General features: G+C 48.2%; 1 protein-coding gene across 2 annotated transcripts in view; it reads right to left on the bottom strand.

The window, feature by feature from the left end:
* GPR132 (G protein-coupled receptor 132) overlaps window positions 1-23615 on the bottom strand; it is a 38925-nt gene extending 15310 nt beyond the window's left edge. Inside the window, exons 1-2 of one of the 2 annotated variants that reach the window (XM_029073436.2) lie at window positions 23426-23615; window positions 23043-23134 (exon numbers count right to left, since the gene is read on the bottom strand). The gene's annotated coding sequence lies outside the window, so the exon portion shown is untranslated. Of the gene's footprint in view, window positions 1-23042; window positions 23268-23425 lie in introns of those variants that run through there. The other variant, XM_029073427.2, reaches the window with a different exon arrangement.
* Between the last annotated feature and the right edge of the window lie 240 nt (window positions 23616-23855).

The following is a 23855-nucleotide window of genomic DNA, read 5'->3' as shown; positions in this document are numbered from 1 at the left end:
GGACTGTGACCAACTCCATTTGATTGTATCGACCCCAGTGCTGGGTAGAGTGTCTGGCACACGGTAAGCGCTTGTCAAATACCATTATTATTATAATCATATTATTATTATAATGAGCACTGTACTAAGCTCTGGGGAAAGGTCCACAGTTGGGAATTAGACACAGCCCCTGTTGATCTCCTGAGTGATTGTTCTTGAATTTTAAAAGTTGCTGTGGAAAGCGCCAGTATATTTTCGCATTATATTTCAAGAGGAGAATATTTCATTTCAATGACATTTTGAGTGGCCTCTAAATTTTAGGAAATCTTTGCTCACAAGGAGATAGTTTCGCAATACCCAGCAAAATACCCTTCGTTTTCTCTGCCTAGCTCTCAGCCCGCTCCTTCTCAGCATCCTTTGATGGTTCTTTGTTTTCTTTTCAGCCTTTCACTTTGATCGTCCCCTCAAGCCTCGATTCTGGGTCTTCTACTCCTCTAGCTCTGCCCTCATTCTCACGAAGAGGTTATCCGCTCAGAGGTGTCAACTCCCATCTCTAGGCAGATGTCCCTCCCCTCACCCCAAATGAACCTCTCTAGCTCTGCACTCTCATCTGATTAGCTTGTATCTACCCCAGTGCTTAGAAGAGTTCTTAATACATAGTAAGGGCTTAACGCAGAGGAGCCCCGTGGCCTAGTGGCTAGAGCACAGGCCTGGGAGTCAGAAGGTCATGGGTTCTAATCCTGGCTCCGCCACTTGTCAGCTGTGTGACCTTAGGCAAGTCGCTTCTCTGGACCTCAGTTACCTCATCTGTAAAATAGGGATTGAGACCTTGAGCCCTAAAAAGGGACAGAGACTGTGTCCAACCTGATTTACTTGTATCCACCCCAGCGCCTAGTGAACTGCCTGGCATATAGTAAGCCCTTAAATATCATCATTATTATTATCATTATTATTATTATTTCTGGGTGACCTGGGGCAAGTCACATCACTTCTCTGGGCCTCACTTTCCTCAACTATAAAATGGGGATTCAGTACCCGTTCTCCATCCTACTTAGCTTGTAAACCCCAGGTGGGACAGGAACTCTTTCTAATCTCATTCACTTGTACCTTCCCCTGCATTTAGAAGGGTGCTTGTCTTCCCCTCTAGACCGTGAGCTCACTGTGGGCGGGGAGCGTGACTGCCGATTCCGTTGAATCGTACTCCCCCAAGAGCTTAGAACAGTGTTCTGCACATAGTAAGCTCTCAAGAAATACCATGGTTTGATTGACTGATTAATCATTTGCTATAATAATCCTGTCTAATCTCCAGCCCCTCTGACATCTCCCCTGGGAAACTGGGGAAACCAGATGAAAATCTGAATTCCTCATCTTCGCTCCTAAGGTTTCTCTTCTAACTGTTCCACTAATGTTGACAACTCTCCATCCTCCCTTACCCAGAGACTTTTATTTGCATTTAATGGTATTTGTTTTAAGTGTTTACTATGTGCCAGGCACCGTACTAAGCCCTGGGGTAGCTAATCAGGTTGGACAAAGTCTCTGTTTCTTAAAGTGCTCTGAGATAACCAAGGAACAGAGAAATGCAGTGAGTTGCCCAAGGTCATACAGCAGACAGGTGGCAGAGCTGGGATTAGAATCCAGGTCGTTCTGACTCCCAGGGCCGGGCTCTGTCCACTAGGTCACACTACAAGCTTGCAAACCACACAAACATGCCCCAACCCCACACTATAAACTCACTGTGGGCAGGGAACGTATCTACCAAGCGTTGGGCTCTCCCAAGCGCTTAGTACAGTGCTCTGCACACAGTAAGAGCTCCATAAATACCACCGACTGGAGCTCTTTAAACTCTTCTTTGTCTGTTACCTCTCCTATTCAGTCTCCAAATCTTGGTGGTTCTTCCTCATTAACATTTCACGATCTGCCCCCTTCCTCCCTTTACTGGTCTTTCTGTCTCAGCTTTTTTCCATCAACCCATCCTAACCCATGTACAGCCGCGTGTCTGGGATTAAGTAGTCACTGCTGTCATTCACCTCACTTTAAAGACTTAAACTTCATCAATCCCACCATGACCCTTGGATGCCCCCCTCCAGTCAGCCCATCCCAGTCCTCCCCTCTCCAACCCCTCGCGCCGTCCTCATCCCGCAGCCTCAACAAGTGCATCCCCTCCATCATGGGGAAGCTTCCCTTCATCCTTGACCTGTTCCTGACCCGTCCACTCGTTCCCCTCGCTATCACTTGTAACCTGGTTCTCCCCGGAGGACACGGTCTCCCCCGCTGCTCTCTCCAGAAGGGGCCTCATCTTCTCCCACTCCCCCAGACTCACTGGGAAAGGAGGAGGCGTCGGCTTCCGTCTCGCTCCCCGCGGCTGTTTTTGCCCCATTCCATCTTCCCCATCCCTTTCTTTCCCTGCCTTCGAATCCCATATCATCCGCCTCTTCCACCCACTCCAGATACTAGTAACGGTCATCTACCGCCCCTCAGGTCCCACCTCCAACTTCTTTAACTATATTGATCCCTTTCTCCCATTTCTTCTCTCTTTCTCCATGCCTATATTGATCCTTGGGACTACAATATCCACATAGATGTTCCCGATGGCGCTTCTGCTGACCGCCTTCTAACACTCCTCAACTCCGCTGGCCTCCTGCTCCATCCCACCTCCTCAAATCATCAACTTGGACACACGGTCAATCTCATCATCTCTAGCCACAGCACACTCTCCAGTCTCACCAACTCTGAAATCCCTCCACTTGACCACAACCTCCTCACTTGCCTCTTCTCCCACACACCTCCTCCCTGCAAATCTGTGCTGTCCCCTACAGAGATCTTTTGACCCCATCCAATTTTTTCAACTCATCAAGCCCCATTTAGCCTCCGTACCCAAATTACCTTCCCTTGATGACCAAGTTGACGCTCTCCACACCACCCTCTCTACTGAACTCAATTCTGGGTCTTCTGCTCCTCTTGCTCTGTCCTCATTCTCACGAAGAGGTTATCCGCCCAGAGGTGTCGGCGATCTCATACTCTCCCTATCCCTTCGTCGATCTCGTACTTCTAACCCACAGCCCTGGATCACCTCCACAGCCCTCCTCCTTCGCTCATGTGCTCGAGCCGCAGAGCGCTGCTGGCGGAAATCTAGATCTCAAGCCGATTTCATCCACTTCGAGGTTATCCTCTGCCCGGCAAAATTATTTCTCCACCCTTATTGACACCAATGCACATCACCCTCACCAGTTGTTCCAAACATTTAACTCCCTCCTCAAACCCCTTGTCCCTCTGCCTCCCCCATCTCTTGCCACCAATGACCCGGCCACCTACTTTATGAAGAAAATCGACACTATCGGGAGTGATCTCCCTAAAATCTCTCCTTCCCTCCCTCAGTCTTTCCCCCCTGCCCCTACCTCAACCTTCCCATCTTTACCAGCAGTGTCTCAAGAGAAAATCTCCTGCCTTGTCTCAAAATCCACCCCCTCTTCCGTCTGCATCACCCTGACCTGCTCCTTTCATTCATCCCTCCATCCGAGCCCCAGAGCACTTAAGTACATATCTATCTTTTATTTATTTATATTAATGTCTGTCTCCCCCCTAGACTGCAAACTCATTGCGGGCAGGGGATGTGTCTGTTTATTGTTGTAATGTACTCTCCCAAGCTCTTAGTACAGTGGTCTGCACACAGTAAGAACTCAGTAGACACTACTGAATGAATGAATGAACGAACCCCTCCATCTTCACATTCGACCCCATTTCTTCGCACTTTATCAAAACACTCGCCACCTCCCTTCATCCCTCCCTGACTGCCATCTTCGACTGTTGGTTCTCCAATGACTTCTTCCCCACTGCTTTCAAACATGCCCATGTCTCCCCTATCCTAAAAAACCCCTCCCTTCCTCCCACGGCTCCCTCCAGTTATCGCCCCATCTCCCTCCTACCATTCCTCTCCAAACTCCTGGAGCGAGTTGTCTACACCCGCTGTCTCAAGTTCCTCTCCTCCAATTCTCCATTTCTCTCCTTGACTCCCTCCAATCTGGCTTTCGCCACCTTCACTCCACAAAAACTGCCCCTTCAAAGGTCGCCAATTATCTCCTTCTTGCCAAATCCAATGGCCTCTACTCCATCCTAATCCTCGTCGACCTCTCAGCTGCCTTCGACACTGTGGACCACCCCCTTCTCCTGGAAACGCTATCCTACCTCTGCTAGAGATTAGAATCCAAGTCCTTCTGACTCCTGTGCTCTATCCACTAAACCACACTGTGAGAGACTGAAATGCTTGTACAAAACTTACAAGGCTTGTCCAAGCAGTAATGCCTTGAATTTAGGTGCGATCGTGGATTAGTTTTTGCATCCGTGCCTGCACACGCATGCAAAGATTCATCAATGCAAGTGAAGGAGCTCTCAGGAGCTCTCTCCACCTGCCATATGTATGTACGAATAGCTCTACATTCATCTTTAGAGAGAGGAGCTTCATCATTTCTCCCTGGCAGGTCCTTGGTGAGCCGCTTTGGTCCAGAGAAATTCAACAAGAATTTAGACTGTTGACTGTAAGCTCATCGTGGGCAGGGAATATGTCTGCTTATTGTTGTATGGTATTCTCCCAAGTGCTTACTACAGTGTTATGCACACGGCAAGTGCTCGATAAATACAAGTGACTCACTGACTGACTGACAAGAAGCAGCCCAAATATTGCAGGCATGAAAAATGTGCAGCCTTTTTTGTCTGTTGCCACCCACAAAAACCTATGCAGCAACAAGTTAATGAAGTCATAGCTACAGGATAGAGATATATAGATATGGTATATATAAATATATATTTTTATCTGCCTAGGAGCCAATCCTTTCGATTCCCCATCACTGAGACGGACTAAGGATAACCTCTAAAGTCCTGGCTCCGCCACGTGCCTGCTGCATGACCTTGAGAGAGTCACTTCACTTCTTTGCATCTCAGTTACTTCATCTGCAAAGTGGGAATTAAGAATGTGAGCCCCATGTGGGACAGGGAGGGTGTCCAACCTGATCAGTTTGGACCGATACCCAGCGCTGATACCCAGCGCTTAGTACAGTGCCTGTCGCATAGTAATCGCTTAACAAATAAAAAAATCGCTCTGGGTATGAACAACCAAGTGGCAGAATCTCCAGTAGGTGCTAAGTGGTGGTGTTGAATTTTATTCATCCAGTCATTTTTTTTGAGCGCTCACTGTGTGCAGAGCACTGTACTAAGTGCTTGGAAAGTACAATTCGGCAATGGATAGAGACAATCCCTACCCAACAGTGGGATAGAAGGGGTAGACAGACGACAAAACAAAACAAATAGACAGACATCAATAGCATCACTTCATAGTGATGCATAAACTTCAGAGTCCATTCATTCCATTCATTCAGTCGTATTTATTGAGCACTTACTGTGTGCAGAGCACTCTACTAAGCATTTGGGAGAGTGCAATAGAACAATAAACAGACCCATTCCCTGTCCACAATGAGTTTACAATCTAGAGTCCAGCAATTTCCCAGTAGGGGAAAGCCACTGGACATCCATTACCTCCCAGACAACCAACCGAGGGTACTTGACGCTATTCTGATGCAACGTCGGATGAGTCGGTGTGCAACCATAAACCACCCACCCTCCGCTCATGCCAGAAACTACATCTCGTGGGGCCATGGGCACAACAGGCTTTGAAGGTTGACACCCCTGGTGCTTATAAGAATGGGTGTGAAACTGAAAAGCATTTCCACTCCATGAAAGGTGGTTCTTTGCCGTACCTTTACTATTTTGAAATGCCGGATACTGTTTTCTATAAAAGTAATAATCATCATTGTGTTAAGCGTTTACTATGTATCGCGCGGTTGTCTAAGCACTGGGAAAGATAGAAAATGATCTGGTCAGACAGGCCCTGTCTCAAACAGGGCCCACAGTCTAAGTTGGAAGGAGATCAGGGATTTAACGGAGGTAACGGAGGCACAGAGAAATGAAGTGACTTGCCCCAGGTCACACAGCAGACAAGTGACGGAGCCGGGATTAGAACCCAGATCCTCTGCCTCCCAGACCCGGAGTCTTTCCACTAGGCCACGCTTCTTAACATAATGAGATCTGACAAGGTTTTGCTCCAAAAGAGTCACTCCTTTCCTGACTGCGACAAACAGGCCTGTTGCCTCCCAGTTGTCTAAAACTGGAATGTGTCATTTGGAGTTGTCTCATCATTTCTTCCTCCCTTCTTGACGAAGGTCTCTAAGCCTCAGCCCACTATGAGGGAAGCCCTCTCGGCCCGAAAGTGGTTAAAAACGTGGAATTGTTCCCCAAGAGGAGAAAATCATTAAATTCAAGATGGGGTTGGATACACTAGTGATGGTTCTCTTAGAAGGAGAGTTAGGAATGGAGAATGGGGAGTTAGGAGTGACGGATGGTGGAAAGGTCACGGGCCTGAGAATCAGAAGACCTGGGTTCTAATCCCGGCTCTGCCGCTTTGTCTGCTGGGTGATCTTGGGCAAGCCACTTAACCTCTCTGGGCCTCCGTTTCCCCAACTGTGAAATGGGAATTAACCAAGCAGTCAAGCCTAGCACAGGCCTGGGAGTCAGAGGACCTGGGTTCTAATCCACACTCCGATGCTCGTCTGCTGTGTGACCTAGGCAAGCCACTTTACTTCTCTGGGCCTCTGTTTTCTTACCTGCAAAAATGGTGGTTAAAATCCCTGTTCTCCCTCCTACTTAGACTGTGAGCCCCATGTGGGACCGGGACTGTATCCCACCTGATTAACTTGTATCTAACCCAGTGCATCCTCTAGACTGTAAGGTCATTATGGGCAGAGAATGTGCCAACTCTGTTATACTGTACTCTCCCAAGTGCTCAGTAGAGTGTTCCGCACACAATAAGCGCTCAGTAAATATGATTGATTCATTCACTGATTAGAACGGTGCATGACGTATAGTAAGTGCTTAGCTGATAACGTAATAACATCAAAAATAATCTAAATAGTAATAATAATAATTCACAAACAGTAAAGTTCTGCACTGAAGACAGCCTCCCAATATCAGAGTGATGCATCTCCTCCACTAGACTATATGCTTGTTGCAGATAGGGACTTTCTTTGGGATATTGTGATATTGTAGTCTCCCAAGCACCTAGTACAGTGTTCTGCACACAGTAAGTGCTCAGTAAATATGATTGTTTGATTAAGTGATGGATGCTTACCTCAAAACAGCTAAGCTGAGTGGGCTGAGTTAGAATAATGAAGGGTGGAGGGTTACCCCGGCAAACACTGTACGTAGAGCTGGAACTGGGAAACTGAAAGTTTTAAGGACTTGGTGAAAACAAAGCTACAGAAGATGCTGCAAATCAGCTGAAAAACCAGCATCAGTTGCTAAGACAGCAGACTTCTTGCCACTCGCCTGTTGTGTGACCTTGGGCAAGTCACTTAACTTCTCTGGTCCTCAGTTACCCTCCTCTAACACCAACTTACTGACTGTACCTCTTTTTCCACCTCCGACCCCTTGCCCACATCCTTCCTCTCATCTGGAATTCCTTCTCCCTCCATAGACGCCAGAACACCATTCTCCACATCTTCAAAGCCTTATTAAAATTATATCTCCTCCAAGAGGCCATTCCCGATTAGACTTTTTTTTTGCCCTATTCCCTCTCCTTTCCCGGTCATCTAGGCACTAGAATCCGTATCCTTGAAGCACTTGATATTCACTCCACTTTAAGCTCCTCAGCACATACGAATATACCCGCAATTTCTTTCAGTGTCTGTCTCCCCCTCTAGACGGTAAATTCCTCTTGGGTAGGGATCATGTCTACCAACCCTGTCGAACTGTACTCTCCCAAGCACTTAGTAGAGTGCTCAGCATGCAGTAGGTGCTCCACTGATTGACTGATTATCACAGTCTTAGACTGAGTCCCATGTGGGTCAGAGACTGTCTGACCTGATGATCTTGTGCCTACAAATATCGTCATTATTCTTGTCGTTATTACAATATATAGCACCAAAACCCAGTAGACGGTTGAGGTCTTTGCCACCAATGTTTTCCATCTAATCCCAGCTCCGCCATTTGTCTGCCGTGTGACCTCGGGCGAGTCGCTTCACTTCTCAGGGCCTCAATTTCTCAATGCAAACCGGAGACTGGATACCTGTTCTCCCTCCTATTTAGGATGGGAGCCCCATGTGAGCAGGAACCGCATCTGGTCTGATTAACTTATATCTTCCTCAGCGCTCAGAACAGTGCTTGATACAGAGTGAGCGCTTAACCACTACTATTAGAAAACGCAATAGGTAAAAGAGTCAGGGCACGGGGATAAATGATAAAAAAAAAATCAGCAATTAAATCACTGAACAGGTAAACAAACAGCTCTATCCATGAAAAGACCACAAAAAGTGGCCTGCCTCCCATGCCCGGGGCCTTGTCCACTGGGCCACACGCCTTCCCTGCCAACAAAGAAAGGTTCCTCGGGACTCCACCCTGAGACCTTGTCTAGCGAATATCTTTCTGGATAATTGGTGCTGGTATCCAGGACAGTGATGTGAAGAGACTTGTTTTCTTAGTCTGGCGCTGTAAGGTGTAAGACACCTTAGATGGACCGTCAGTGGGAGACACCACTTTGCCTTCCAGCCTTGATTCTATTTATTGCTATTGTTCTTGTCTGTCCGTCTCCCCCAATTAGACCGTAAGCCCGTCAAAGGGCAGGGACTGTCTCTATCTGTTACCGCTTTGTACATTCCAAGTGCACAGTACAGTGCTCTGCACATAGTAAGCGCTCAATAGATACTACTGAATGAATGAAAGTACATAGAATTTATGCGCAAAAACTTTGAATCAAAAACTTGCTCCCCTCATTGTGAAGATGATTAAAAAACAGATGGGTGGCTAACCTTCTGGAAACAAACAGGAAAGGGAAAGACTGGTTAGGGCAGCAGAAAAACATCTTTAAACTCCACCCCTTCCTCTACATCCAAACTGCTTCTGTGTTGATCCAAGTGCTTGTCATATTCCGCCCCAACTACTGAATCGGCCTCCTTTCAGCCTCCGGTCTCTGCCTCCTCCAGGCCCCGTACTTCGCTCTGCTGCCCGGATCGTTTCCCTTAAATCATCATTTCTCCCCGCTCCTCATAAATCTCCAACGGCTGCCCATCTACGTCCACATCGAACAGAAACTCCTCACCCTCGGCTTTAAGGCACTCAGTCAGTTCTCTCCCCTCTGGCTCTCCTCGCTTCTCTCCTCCTACATCCCAGGCTCCATCCATTCCCTCATCCAATCATTTAATCACATTTATTGAGCGCTTACTGGGTGCAGAGCACTGTACTAAGCGCCTGGGAGAGGACAACACAACCATAAACTGACACCTTCCCTGCCCACGGTGAGCTCCGAGCTTTGCTCTTCTAAGGCCAACCTATTTACTGTGCCTCGATCTTATCTCTCTCAATCAATCACTGAGTCGGTGGTATTGATTGAGCACTTACTATGTGCAGGGCACTGTACTAAGTGCTCGCGGGAGTACAACACAACAGAATTAGCAAGCATATTCCCTGCCATACAGTCTCATCACTGACACCTCGCTCAGGTCCTCTCTCCTGGCTGGAAATCCCTCCCCCTTCATATCTGACGGGACACCACTCTCTCCGTCCTCAAAAATCGTATTTCTCCCAGGAAGTCTTCCCTTATTAACCAGTCACTCAATCAGTCAATCAATAAATCGTATTTATTGAGCAGAGCGCTTGGGAGAGTACAATACAACGGAATTGATGGACACATTCCCTGGCCATAATGTGCTTACTGTGGGGAAGCAGCATGGCTCTGTGGAAAGAGCATAGGTTTAGGAAGTCAGAGGTCATGGGTTCTAATCCCACCTCTGCCACTTGTCAGCTGTGTGACTTTGGGCAAGTCACTTCACTTCTCCGTGCCTCAGCTCCCTCATCTGTAAAATGGGGATTAAGACTGTGAGCCCCACATGAGACAACCTGATCACCTTGTATCCTCCCCCAGAGCTTAGAACAGTGCTTTGCACATAGAAAGTGCTTAACAAATACCATCATTATCAATATTATTATTATTGCCATTGTTCTTGTCTGTCTGTCTCCCCCGATTAGATTGTAAGCCCATCAAAGGGCAGGGACTGTCTCTATCTGTTGCCGATTCGTCCATTCCAAGCGCTTACTACAGTGCTCTGCACATAGTAAGCGCTCAATAAATACTATTGAATGAATGAATGAATTAAAAGGAGAGAGAATTAACTTCTCTCCTTCCCCTATTCTCCCTTCCTTCTGTGTCACCTATGCTCCTTTAAGCCGTGAGCTCCTTGTGGGCAGGAATGTGCCCGTTGGTTGTTATATTGTACTCTCCCAAGCGTTTAATAGAGTGCTTTGCATCCAGTAAGCATTCAATAAATACGATTGAATGAATGGATGCCCATGGGTCCATGCAGCCTAATCAATCAATCAATCTATCAATCATATTTACTGAGCCCTGTACTAAGCTCTTGGGAGAGGACATGTATCAAAAGAACAGAGTGAGTGCTATGGTGTTGAGCGGACTAAGCACTTTGATACTCACCCCCCCCCAACAGCACTTATATACGCCAATCAATCAAGTGGGCGCTTACTATGTGCAGAGCACTGTACTAAGGGCAAGGGAGAGTACAATGCAACAGAATTAGCGGACACGTTCCCTGCCCAAAACACTTGATTCCCCTAGCTATAACTTATTTGAATACCTGTCTATGCCACACTAATAATAAAAACACTAATACTGCGGTATTTTTTAAGCACTTACTGCGTGCCAGGCACTATACCAATTGCTGGGGTAGATCCCAGCTCCGCCACTCGTCCGCTGTGTGACCTTGGGCAAGTCATTTCACTTCTCTGGGCCTTAGTTACCTCATCTGTAAAATGGGGATTGAGACTGTGAGCCCTGTGGGGAACAGGGACTGTGTCCAACCTAATTTGCAGGTATTCACCCCATTGCTTAATACAGTGCTTGGCACATAGCAAGTGCTTAACAAATACCATAATAATAATAATAATAATAATAATACCAGCAAATCAGGTTGGACAGAGTAGTTTGCAAGCTCTTGGCAGGCAGGGATCCCATCTGTCCATTCAGTACTCTTCCAAGCCAGTGCCGTGCTCGGTAAATACTATCCACTGATCAATAGAAAGACTCAGAGGTCAGAGCAGAGCACGAACTGAATAAATCAGCAGGGTAATGCAGTTACTAAAAAGCCAACTTGGGTTCGAAGAAGCCCCCGAGAGAACTACAAGAGAAAGGAACTACTCGTTTCACTGTACTCCGTCACTGGTCGGATCTGTAGAAGGAGTGTCGCCTAGTGGGAAGAGCCGGGCCTGGGGGTCTACTCCTGGGGCAGTAACTGCTTCCACCTTAATCCAAGCACTTATCCTATCCTGCGTCGGTGACCTCCCCGGCTCCTGTCTTTCCCCGCTCTAGTCCATACCACACTCTGTTGCCCAGATTATTTTTCTACAAAAACATTCAGGCCGTGTTTCCCCGCTCCTCGAGAACCTCCCGTGGTTGCCCATCCACCTCACCATCAAACACAAACTCCTCGGCATCGGCTTTAAAGGGCTCGATCAACTCCCCCCGCCTCCTACCTCACCTCGTTACTCTCCTACTACAGCCCAGCCCGCCCACTTCGTTCCTCTAATACCAACCTACTCACCGTACCTCGATCTCTTCTCCCTCACCGCCGACCTCTCGCCCACATCCTGTTTCTGGCCTAGAATACCCTCCCTTTCATATCTGACAGACAATTACTCTCCCCTCCTTCAAAACCTCAGTGAAGGCACACCTCTTCCAAGAAACCCTCCCTGACTAGGCCCTCCTTTCCTCTTCTCCCACTCCCTCTTGCCTTGACTTGTTCCTTTTATTCTTCCATCTTCCAGCCCCACGGCACTTATGTGCGTATTTGAAATTTTATTGATTTACATCGTTATCTGTCTCCTCCTCTAGACCGTAAACTCTTTGTGGGCAGGGACTGTGTCTGTTATATGGTTATATCATACTCTCCCAAGTGTTTAGTACAGTGCATACAGTAAGCACTCAGTAAATACAATAGATTGAGTCAGAGGATCAGCGTTCTAATCCTGTCCCTTGTCTACTGTGAGCCCTCAGGCAAATCACTTCACTTCTCCGTGCCTCAGTTCCCTCATCTGTAAAATGGGGATTAATGTGGGACGTGGACTGTGTCGAACTTTTACTCAGCCCTTATTTCAGGACCTGGCATAAAGTTAAGCGCTTAACAAATGCCATTAAAAAAAATCTTTAGTAGAATAATGTTTCCAATTATTAACGTGCCCAATTAACAATATCACCAAATTAAGGATCCACTGTGGTTTGCTCCTTGTTGAGCTTCACTGGATCCTCTCTGCTCTTTATTCATTCGGTTCAATCGTATTTAGTGAGCCCTTACTGTGTGCAAAGCACTGTAGTAAGCGCTATGTCTCTGTGGTTCTGTATCTCTGAGATTTAGTGGAAAGAGCCCGGGATTGGGAGTCAGAGGATGTGGGTTCTAATCCCGGCTCCACCACTTGTCTGCTGTGTGACCTGAGGCAAGTCACTTCACCTCGCTGTGCCTCAGTTACCTCTTCTGGAAAATGGGGTTTAAGACCGTGAGCCCCACGTGGCTATTTAGTTGCCATTGTTTTTACGAGATGTTCTTCCCCTTGACGCTGTTTAGTGCCATTGTTCTCGTCTGTCCGTCTCCCCCGATTAGACCGTGAGCCCGTCAAACGGCAGGGACCGTCTCTATCTGTTGCCGACTTGTTCATTCCAATCGCTTAGTACAGTGCTCTGCACATAGTAAGCGCTCAATAGATACTATTGAATGAATGTGGGATTACTCTGTATCTACCTGGCACATAGTAAACACTTAACAAATACCATCATTTTTATTAACTTCTCCTGCTCTTTCGCTCTCAGTGCCTCTCTCGATCTCTTGGCGAAGCCTCACCATCTGGAGTGGAATCAATTACTCAATCACCTCGCTCCTTTCTACCTTACCTCACTGATTTCCTACTACAAGTCATCCCAGTCACTTTGCTCCCCTAACACCTACCTGCGCCCTGCACCTTGATCTCCTCTATCACACCGCCAACCCCTCGCCCACATCCCGCCTCTGACCTGGAGCTCCCTTCCTTTTCATAGCCGGCGGATCATCGCCCTCCCTGCCTTCGAAGCCTTATTAAAATCCCATCTCCTCCAAGAGACTTTCCCCAACTAAGCCCTCGTTTCTTCTTCTCCCACTCCCTTCTGCATCCCCCTTGCACTTGCACCCTTTATTCACCCCGCCCTCAGCCCCACGGCAGCCTGGCTTAGTGGAAAGAGCCCGGGCTTGGGAGTCAGAAGGTGTGGGTTCTAATCCGGCTCTGCCACTTGTCAGCTGTGTGACTTTGGGCAAGTCACTTCACTTCTCTGGGCCTCATTTACCTCATCTGGAAAATGGGAATTAAGATTGTGAATCCCATATGGGACAACCTGATTACCTTGTATCTACCCTAGTGCTTAGAACAATGCTTGGCACATAGTAAGGGCTTAATAATAATGTTGGTATTTGTTAAGCGCTTACTCTGTGCAGAGCACCGTTCTAAGCGCTGGGGGAGATACAGGGTAATCAGGTTGTCCCACGTGAGGCTCACAGTCAATCCCCATTTTACAGATGAGGGAACTGAGGCACAGAGAAGTGAAGTGACTCGCCCACAGTCACACAGTTGACAAGTGGCAGAACCGGGAGTCGAACCCATGACCCCTGACTCCGAAGCCCAGGCTCTTTCCACCGAGCCACGCTGCTTCCCCCATACAAATACCATCGTTAGTATTATTGTGTACATTGCCAGAATTTATTTATTCATATCAATGTCTGTCTCCCCTTCTAGACTGTAAGCTTCTCTTGGGCAGAGAAGGAGTTATACTGTCATAATAATAATAATCAGGGTATTCGTTAAGTGCTTACTATCTGCCAAACACTGTAGTAAGCACTGGGGTAGATACAAGACAATTAGGTCCCACATGGGGCTCCCAGTCTTAGAAGGAAAGGGAACAGGTATTGAATCCCCCGTTCTGCTGATGAGGAAACTGAAGCACCGAGAAGTGAATTGACTTGCCCAAGGTCAGACAGCAGATAGGTGGCGGAGCTAGGATTAGAACCCAGGTCCTCTGCCTCCCAGGCCACTGCTCTTTCCACTAAGCCACACTGTTTCTCTCCTAAGTTCTTAGTACAGCGATGTGGGTGTTCGATAAATGCGACTGATCGATTGATCGGTTCACGTGGCTAGCAGTTGTTAATGTTTCTAGACAGCCCTGGGTGCTTGAAGATAAGTACTGAGTCGTGTGTCAATCTTTACTCATCTGTAGTTTTGATAACATTGAACTCTTAGTATCTGTGTTGATAGGGGACGTGGCTCAGTGGGTAGAGCCCGGGCTTGGGAGTCAGAGCTCATGGGTTCTACTCCCGGCTCCGCCACTTGTCAGCTATTTGCCTTTGGGCACGTCACTCAATTTCTCTGTGCCTCAGTCCCTTCATCTGTAAAATGGGGATTAAGACTCTGAGCCCCATGTGGGACAACCTGATTTCCTTGTATCCTCCCCCCAGCTTTTAGAACAGTGCTTGGCACAGAGTAAGGACTTAACAAATACCATTATTATTATTGTTATTATTACTAAGGACATAATAATAATAATGTTGGTATTTGTTAAGCCCTTACTACGTGCAGAGCACTGTTCTGAGCGCTGGGGTAGATACAGGGTAATGAGGTTGTCCCACGTGAGGCTCACAGTTAATCTCCATTTTACAGATGAGGTAACTGAGGCCCTGAGAAGTGAAGTGACTTGCCCACAGTCACACAGCTGACAAGGGGCAGAGCCGGGATTCGAACCCATGACCTCTGACTCCAAAACCCGGGCTCTTTCCTCTGAGCCATGCTGCTTCTCTAATCCCCAATTAACCCCCAAATCTCATCCATCCCTTCCTATGCTTCCTCCTCTACCTTTAACCAGAGACACAAACTGGTGGAAAAACAGACTGGTAATCTCGTTGTGGGCAGGAAATGTGTCTGCTTATTGTTATACTGTACTCTCCCAAGTGCTTAGTTCAGTGTTCTGCGCCCAGTAAGCGCTCAGTAAATCCTGGCTCCGCCTCTTGTCTGCTGTGTGCTGTGTGAAATCACTTTACTTCTCCGAGCCTCAGTTCCCTCAACTGTAAAATGGGGATTAAGACCGCGAGCCCCATGTCAGACAGGGACTGTCCAACTCGATTTGTTTGTATCCACCCCGGCGCTTAGTACAGTGCCTGGCACATAGTAAGCACTTAACAAATACAACAATAGTAATAATAATAATAAATGCAATTGAATGAATGAATGAACGGTGTGAGTTTTCTCTCTCCTCCTTTTCTCTGCCTTTCTTCTAGTAAAGGGGTTAATGACCGATGGAATGAGGAGGGAGGAGAAAGAAGGGGGCCTGCAGAAACTTAGAGAAATGCCACCCCCTAAAAAATATGTCGGTGTTGACACTATGTATGAATGAGAAGCAGCGCGGCTCAGTGGAAAGAGCCCGGGCTTGGGAATCAGAGGTGATGGGTTCGACTCCCGGCTCTGCCACTTGTCAGCTGTGTGACTGTGGGCAAGTCACTTCACTTCTCGGGGCTTCAGGTACCTCATCTGTAAAATGGGGATTAACTGTGAGCCTCACGTGGGACAACCTGATTACCCTGTATCTACCCCGGCGCTTAGAACAGAACAGTGCTCCGCACATAGTAAGCGCTTAACAAATACCAACATTATTATTATTATTATTATGCATCAGACACTCACAGAGAAGTAGCGTTTAGACTGTGAGCCCGTCACTGGGCCGGGATTGTCTCTATCTGTTGCTGAATTGTACATCCCAAGCTCTTGGTACAGTGCTCTGCACATAGTCAGCGCTCAATAAATACTAATGAATGAATGAATAGTGGATAGAGCACAGGTCTGGGAGTCAGAAGGACCTGGATTCTAATCCCAGCTCCTCCACTTGTCTGCCGTGTGACCCTGGGAGAGTCCCCAAACTTCTCTGTGCCTCAGTTATCTCATCTGTAAAGAGGGACTCTGTTCAACCTGGCTATTGTGTATCTTCTCCAGGGCTTAGTATAGTGCCTGGAGCATAGTAAGCACCTAACAAATACCAGAAACAAATCAAATAAAATCTCTGCTCCGCCACTTGTCTGCCGTGCGACCTTAGGCCTCTGTTAACTTCCCTGTGCTTCAGTTACTGTCAAAAAGGGATGAAGACTCTGAGGCCTTAGTGGGACAGGGACCGTGTCCAACCTGATGATCTTTAATCTACCTGAATGCTTAGTACTGTGCCTAGCACATAGTAAGAGCTTAAGGAAAGTGGCGTGGCGTAGTGGATAGGGCACAGGCCTGGGAGTCAGAAGGTCATGGGTTCCAGTGCTGCTGTGTAACCTTAGGCAAGTCACTTCCCTTTCTCTGGACCTCCGTTAACTCATCTGTAAAATGGGGATCGAGACTGAGCCCCACATGGGACAGGAAGTTTGTCCCACCCCATTTCCTTGAATCCACCCCAGCGCTTAGTACAGTGCCTGGCACAGCAAAAGCACTCAACGAATACCTCAATTACTATTGTTATTATCAGTACTAATAGTAAATAGTTCAGAGTAAGTGCACAGCAGATGGGAAGTGACAGAAATCCTGAAACTTCCTCGGGGTGTGACTTTCAACCTTTACCGTCCTGTTCTCCAGCTTCGCCTGGCCCTTCTGGTCAGGGTCCTGCCAAAGGTCCAGCTCGGCGCACTGACTTCTGAGTGCCCCCCCACCCAGATCTTGGGAGAGAGATTCGAAGCCGTGTCCTCAGGCACGTAGGCTTCATCTGTGGTGTAAAGCCAAGCTGAGGCCGAAGCGACAACCACAGAACACAACTACGTGTTATCTCACTGGGAGCCTAATCAGAACCTTTCCGACTGAAGGGAGAGAAATAAGCCCAGCAAGTGTTGAATCGGGCCCCGGGAAGTACAGAGGGCACGGTCTAAATCACAATGGCATTCGTGAAGTGTCCACTGTGTGCCAAGCACTGTACTAGGCACTGGGGTCTCTACAAGATCATCAGGCTAGACACAGTTCCTGTCCCACGTGGAGCTCACAATCGAAAAATAATCACAATTATGCTACTCGTTTAGCACTTACTATGGTGCCAAGCACTGTCCTAAGTCCTGGGGTGGATACAAGTTAGTTTGGACACAGTTCCTGTCCCACATGGGGCTCAAAGTCTAAGGAGAGAGTAGGATTTATTCCCCATTTTACAGATGAGGGAACTGAGGTGCAGATGAATTAATAATTTGCCCAAGCTCAAACAGAAGGTAAGTGGCAGGGTGGGGATTAGAACCACTGTTTAAAAAAAAGCAGTATGGCCTATTGGGAAGAGCTTGCGCCATTGAGTCAGAGGACATGGGTTCTAATCCAGGCCCTACCACTGATCTGCTTTGTGGCCCCGGGCAAGTCTCTTCACTTCTCTGGGCCTCAATCTGCTTATTTTCCAAATGGGGATTCAATACCTGTCCTCCTTCCTCCTTAGACTGTGAACCCATGTGGGACGGGGACTGCGTCCCATCTGATGGTCTTGTATCCGATAGGAAGTGCTTGACGGATACTATTAATATTAGTATTATTCATGGAAGGTTTCTGATCGAAAAACTCACACCTCTAGGCCATTCAGCACATCAGCCCAAGAAACGTCTAATACTAAGAATTAAATTCAACCTCTGCAAGCGGTCGCACTCTGGGACTTCATAGAAATCAGGAAATGAGCTCGAGAGAAACCAGGCATAAAGGCAACAAAACAGACTCCACCTCCCGGTTCTCTGTGGCTCTGGATCTGTGGGACCCGGAGCCGCAGGGAAGAATATGGGAATGGTAAGCACCAGCGAGGTGCTTGCGCTCTTGTACCTAAAGGACAGGGAGCAAGAGGGAGGAAGAGGAGGAGTGGGAGCCGGGAGAGGGAGAGTGGCGAAGATCGTGTGCAGTCGTCCGTACGCAGTGAGCGCTCAATAAATGCCACTGACTATGTGATCGACTGAAGCGGGGCATTCTGGTTAGAAAATTGGTGTGACTGGCGACCGCTACAGAAGACGTTCTACAGGGTCTGTGGACCACCCCAGGAGTGAGTCAGCATTTGCACCTCATTATTCATTCAGTCATCTTTACTGAGCGCTTCCTGCGGCAGAGGACTGTACTGAGTGCTCCGGAGAGTGTGACATAACAGTAAACACATTCCCTGCCCACAACGAGCTTATGACCAAGAGCGACCAACGAAAGGAGGCCTTCCCCGGCGGGGGTCGAGCACATGGAATTCATTCCCGCAGGAAGTCATGCTGCTTCTCAGGCCTCCATGAAACAACCCACCCTCCCTGTCCTCGGCGCTTGGTTCCCATTATTTGCGGTATCTGTTAAGCGCTTAAGGCACATGGGGCAGTTACAGGCAAATCAGGTGGGACACAGTCCCTGTCCCACATGGGGCTCACAGTCTCGATCCCCATTTTACAGATGAGGGAACTGAGGCCCAGAGAAGTGAAGTGACTTGCCCATGGTCACACAGCAGACAAGGGGCAGAGCTGGGATTAGAACCTTTGACCTCCTGACGTCCAGGCCCGGGCTCTATCCATTCTGCCATGCTGCTTCTCAGGCCTCCATGAAACAACCCACCCTCCCTGTCCTCGGCGCTTGGTTCCCATTATTTGCGGTATTTGTTAAGCGCTTACTATGTGCCAGGCACTGTACACTTGTCTACTGTGTGACCTCGGGCAAGTCACTTGGCTTCTCTGTGCCTCGGTTATTTCATCTGTAAAATGGGGGTCGAGACTGTGAGTCCCATGTGGGACAGGGACTGTGTCCAGTTGGATTACCTTGTATCTACCCCTGCCTCTCTGAGGAGACCAGCCAGGTTTGATGACAGGATGCAGCATCAGATCTCCCATCTAGGCTCTCTCCGCGGTGCTTGGCACACAGTAAGCGCTTAACAAATACCTCAGTTATCATTATTATGATTATTATTTAAACGCCGGGGTGGATACGAGCAAATTAGGCTGGACGCAGTCCCTGTCCCACATGGGGCTCAAAGTCTAAACCCCCATTTTACAGATGAGACCCAGAGAAGAAAAGTGACTTGACCAAGGTCACGCAACGGACAAGCGGCAGAGCCAGAATTAGAACTCAGGTCCTTCTGACTCCCAGGCTCATGCTCTATCCATTAGGCCACGCTGCTTCTCTAGACTCCTGTGTTCAGTCCTGAACTCTGCAACCTTGGAGAACGTAAGGAGAACAGGGTGAGAAAAAGTGCTAAAGAAATGACATTTGGCTTGGAAAGTGAAGGTAGAAGAGTAACCTCATAACATTTTCCTTTGACAGCCTGGGGGGAGATCGGAGATAGGAACCTGGGGGCGTGCGGGGGATCTTCAGCTGACTGGCCCAAGTTTGAGAGTCAAGGAGCATTTCCAGCGCCAGAAAACAGCACCTCTCCCCAGCTAACCCCCGCCCCTCTGAGGAGACGGACCAGATTTTACGACAGGATGCGTCTCGGCATCCCATCTCGACAGACACCGAACTGCAATCTGATCATCTGTCCAAATCGGGGGGAAGAAACGGGTGGATTCTTGGTCTCCTGAGGGCCTCGGTACCTCCGGCCTCAGAGAAGATCTTAATGGCCAGATACCTCCGTAGGAGGATCCAACCTCAGAGGTCTAAATGAAGCAGCGTGGTCTGGCGGAAAGAGCAAGGGCCTGGGAGTCAGAGGACCTGGGTTCTAATCACAGCCCTGCCACTGCCTGCTGCTTGGCCTCGGGCAAGTCACCTTGCTTCTCTGTCCCTCAGTTTCCTTCTCTGTGAAAATGGGGAGCGAGACCCCTGTTCTTCCTCCCTCTTAAAATGTGATCTCCATGCGGGTCAGAGACCGCATCCCGCTCATCTTGTACCTATCACAGTTTTCAGTACAGTACTTGGCACATAGTAAGCACTCTTGCTGTTATTTTCCTTTCACGAGCTTTTTCCTCCGACAGAAAGTTCCTTATCCATCAGGGTGATCTCTATAACCTCAGGGTTACCAGCAAGGTCTGAGACGAGTTTAACTTTAACAAGGTGCCTCAAGGCAGACAGTCATTTTAACCGGTTGGTTCAAAATAAAATAGTTCAGATGATCTGACTCATCTGTGACGTCAGCGAACGACAAGAAAAACGAAAATTTTGCATCACCCTTGAGGCTGGAAATATTTTCGGGAAAATGTGTGCTCCTATGTAAATTAATCACTAATTTCATGGGCAGAAATGAAAGTGTTCTACTTCGAAAGTTTCCCCGAAAGAATAAAATGAAATACTGATCACGTCTCAGGAAGGAAAAAATCTCTAGTCCTCTGAAGTCGTGCTGGCTAGGCACTAGATCTCCATGCCGGCGAGGACTCAATTCGAGAGCTACCGTTTGGTAAGAAAGTTTGTGACTTTGTACCAAGAGCTCGAATGACTCAAAAGGAGAAACCTGATGAGTGAGCATCCTATGGAAATGATAGCAAATGGGAGGCAGACTACTGCCTTCATCAGTCAATCGATCATTCGGTGGTATTAGAGAAGGAGCCAGGCTTAGTGGCAAGAGCCCGGGCTTGGGAGTCAGAGGTCACGGGTTCTAATCCCGGCTCCGCCACTCGTTGGCTGTGTGACTTTGGGCAAGTCGCTTCACTTCTCTGGGCCTCGGTTGCCTCGTCTGTAAAATAGGGATTAAGACTGGGAGCCCCACGTGAGACAATCTGATTACCTTGTGTCTACCCCAGCGCTCAGAACGGTGCTTGGCGCATAGTAAGGGCTTAACAAATACCATTCTTATTATTATTATTACTATTAATTCATTCAGCAGTATTTATTGAGCGCTTACTATCTGCAGAGCACCATTCTAAGCGACTGGGAGAATAAAATCCAACAGAATTAGTGGACACGTTCCCTGCCCATAATGAGCTTCTGTTCTAGGGGCCCCGATGGGAAGTAAGCTCGTTGTGGGTAGGGAATGTGTCTATCGACTGCTATTTTGTACTCTCCTAAGCGCTTAGTACATAGGAAGTGCTCAATAAATACGAGTGAATGAAAGAATGAATGAATGAAGAGCTTGGAACCAGGAGCCCTTTTTCTGCCAACGCTGAGTCTCAGAGATTCAAGGGTCTCAGTTTCCTCTTCTGTGAAATGAGGATAATAATAATAATAATGATGGTGGTATTTGTTAAATCCTTACTATGTGCAAAGCACCGTTCCAAGCGCTGTTAAGATGTGGGATAGGTAGGAATGGAGCCTTTCTCAGGTCTGCTCATTTTCTTCCTATCCTAAGGTTTAACCCAGTTCTTTGGCCCTTAGTAAGTGCTGACCAAATGACATATTTATTTGTTCCCACCCTCAGCGCTTATGTACAAATGTATGATCAACTGACCAGTCGATTTGTGTATCCTAATCATCTCCCACTTTGTAAATCCTTTTTCTTTTTTGCCTTTCTTTTTGATAGAGTGTAAGACCCCTTTGGGTAGGGAATGTGAATCGCGCTTCTGTTTAGCTTTCCCAAGAGCTCAGTACAGTACATTGCCCTCAGAGGGTGTCCAATAAATACCTCTGCTTCTACTATTACTACTGTGGTCATTATCATCGTGATCAGATTACAAGGAAAGGAGACAGGAGTGAAGAGAGAAAAGGAGAAGAACGAACTTGGGAGACGGTAACAAAGGATAGGAGGGTGTGGAGAGAAGCAACGTGGCGTAGTGGTTAGAGCACGGGCCTGGGAGTCAGAAGGACCTGGGTTCTAATCCCGGCCCCACCACAAGTCACTTCACTTCTCTGGGCCTCAGTTACCTCACTTGTAAAAAGGGGGAATTAAAAGTGTGAGCCCAAAGTGGGACAGGAACTGTGTCCGACCTGATTAGCTTCTATCTACCCAGGGCTTAGAACAGTGGTTGGCACATAGTAAGTGCTTAACATGTAGCATGATTAAGATTATTATTAATACATTTCAGCTGAACAATCAGGGGAGGATAGTGGCTGGTGGACTGGATAAGAGGTCCCTGAAGAGGAGACAATGAAAACTCTGCCTTCTTGCATCACATTACCCGTTCTTTAATCAATCAATGGTATTTATTGAGCCCTTACTCTGTGAAGAGCTCTGTAATATTAATAGTAATAATGGTACTTGTTAAGCGCTTACTCTGTGCCAAGCGCTATTCTAAGCCCTGAGGTAGATACGAGTTAATCAGGTTGGACACAGTCCCTGTCCCACGTGGGACTCACACTCGTAATCTCCATTTTCCAGATGAGGGAACTGAGGCCCGGAGGAGTGAAGTGACTTGCTCAAGGTCACAGAGCAGACACGTGGCGGAGCGGGGATTAGAACCCAGGTCCTTCTGACTCCTAGGCCTGCGGTCTATCCCTAGGCCATGCTGCTTCGTGTATTAAGAACTTGGGAGAGTATAATATAACAGAGTTGGTAGATATTTTCCCTGCTCACAGTGAGCTTACAGTCTAGAGACTTACACAAGAACCTATTGTACTCTCCCAAGTGCTTAGTACGGTACTCTGTACACGGTAAGCGTTCAGTAAATACCATTGATTGATTACCATACTCTGTGTCCTACCTGATCCAGCCCCACAGAGGACATGCCTGTACCTGACCTATAAACACCAACTCCCTAAAGCAGCGTGGCTTAGTGGAACGAGCATGGGCTTGGGAGTCAGAGGTCATGGGTTCGAATCCCAGCTCTGCCACTTGTCAGCTGTGTGACTGTGGGCAAGTCACTTAACTTCTCTGTGCCTCAGTTCCCTCATCCGTAAAATGGGGATTAAGACTGGGAGCCTCACGTGGGACCACCTGATGACCCTGTATCTACCCCAGCGCTTAGAACGGTGCTCTGCACATAGTAAACGCTTAACAAATGCCAACATCAGTATTATTATTATCACGCTCTGCATACGGTAAGAACCTACCCCGACTCCGGCCCCCGCCCCCCGAGCCGGGACTGCCGGTCACCCACCCCAACCGGAGACCCTCCCGGCCTTCCCCGGGCCCCACCAACCTCAGAGAGGGAATGCCACCTCCACTCCGTCCTCTGGAAGCCGGAGCTCGGAATCGTCGATTTCCTTTCCAGTCAGATGAGTGGTGTCTCTCCTGACGGAAAAGTCTCCCCAGTTAAGCTTTCTTGCCGTCGAACTACCTTCCCTTCCAGCGGCCAGTGGCTCTGCCGTTTCTCCACCCCCGGTCGCTCTGCTTCTCCCGCCTTCACTCGTTACCATCCCACGCATCTCTCCCGTCACAGAGCCTGGCCGCCCACCCAGGGACCCCCCTCCCACACCTCCTCTTCCCTCCTCTGCTTCTCCTTCTAGTCCCTCTCATTCTCCTCCTGGAGGGACTTCCCCAGTCAAGCTTCCAGGACCATCCCGGATCCCCAAGCCCACAGACCTCCCCGGAATGCTTCTCCTCTGAGCCTCGGTGTCCCTTCTCGGCCTCTGAGAATCACTGCCCTCCCAAGGGAGCCCGGCGGCGCTCAGCATCGACTGACTTCAAGCCTCCTGGAGCTGGCCTTGCCTGGAGCTGAGCTCAGCTTTGGGGGAGGAGAAGAAAATCCCTGAGCCGGAGCCTGTCTGGAAGCAGGAAAGAGATGTACTTACCCCCCGGGCGGGCTGCTCTGCCTCCTCCTCTTCGTGCGGGCTTTTCCTCGAGTCGGTTATGTGGCAGGAAGTAGCTAATTCGAATCTGGCAGCATGAGATCTGTAGCTAAGCTGGAGCTTTAAGCTAAACTGAGAGAGGATGGAAATAATAAAAATGATGGTATTTAAGCGCTTACTCTGTGCCAAGCACTCTTCTAAGCGCTGGGGTAGATACACGGTCA

Source organism: Ornithorhynchus anatinus, chromosome 1 (genome assembly GCF_004115215.2).
Source record: "Ornithorhynchus anatinus isolate Pmale09 chromosome 1, mOrnAna1.pri.v4, whole genome shotgun sequence".
NCBI classification, from domain to species: domain Eukaryota; kingdom Metazoa; phylum Chordata; class Mammalia; order Monotremata; family Ornithorhynchidae; genus Ornithorhynchus; species Ornithorhynchus anatinus.
This window is presented reverse-complemented; position numbering and strand designations above follow the sequence as displayed.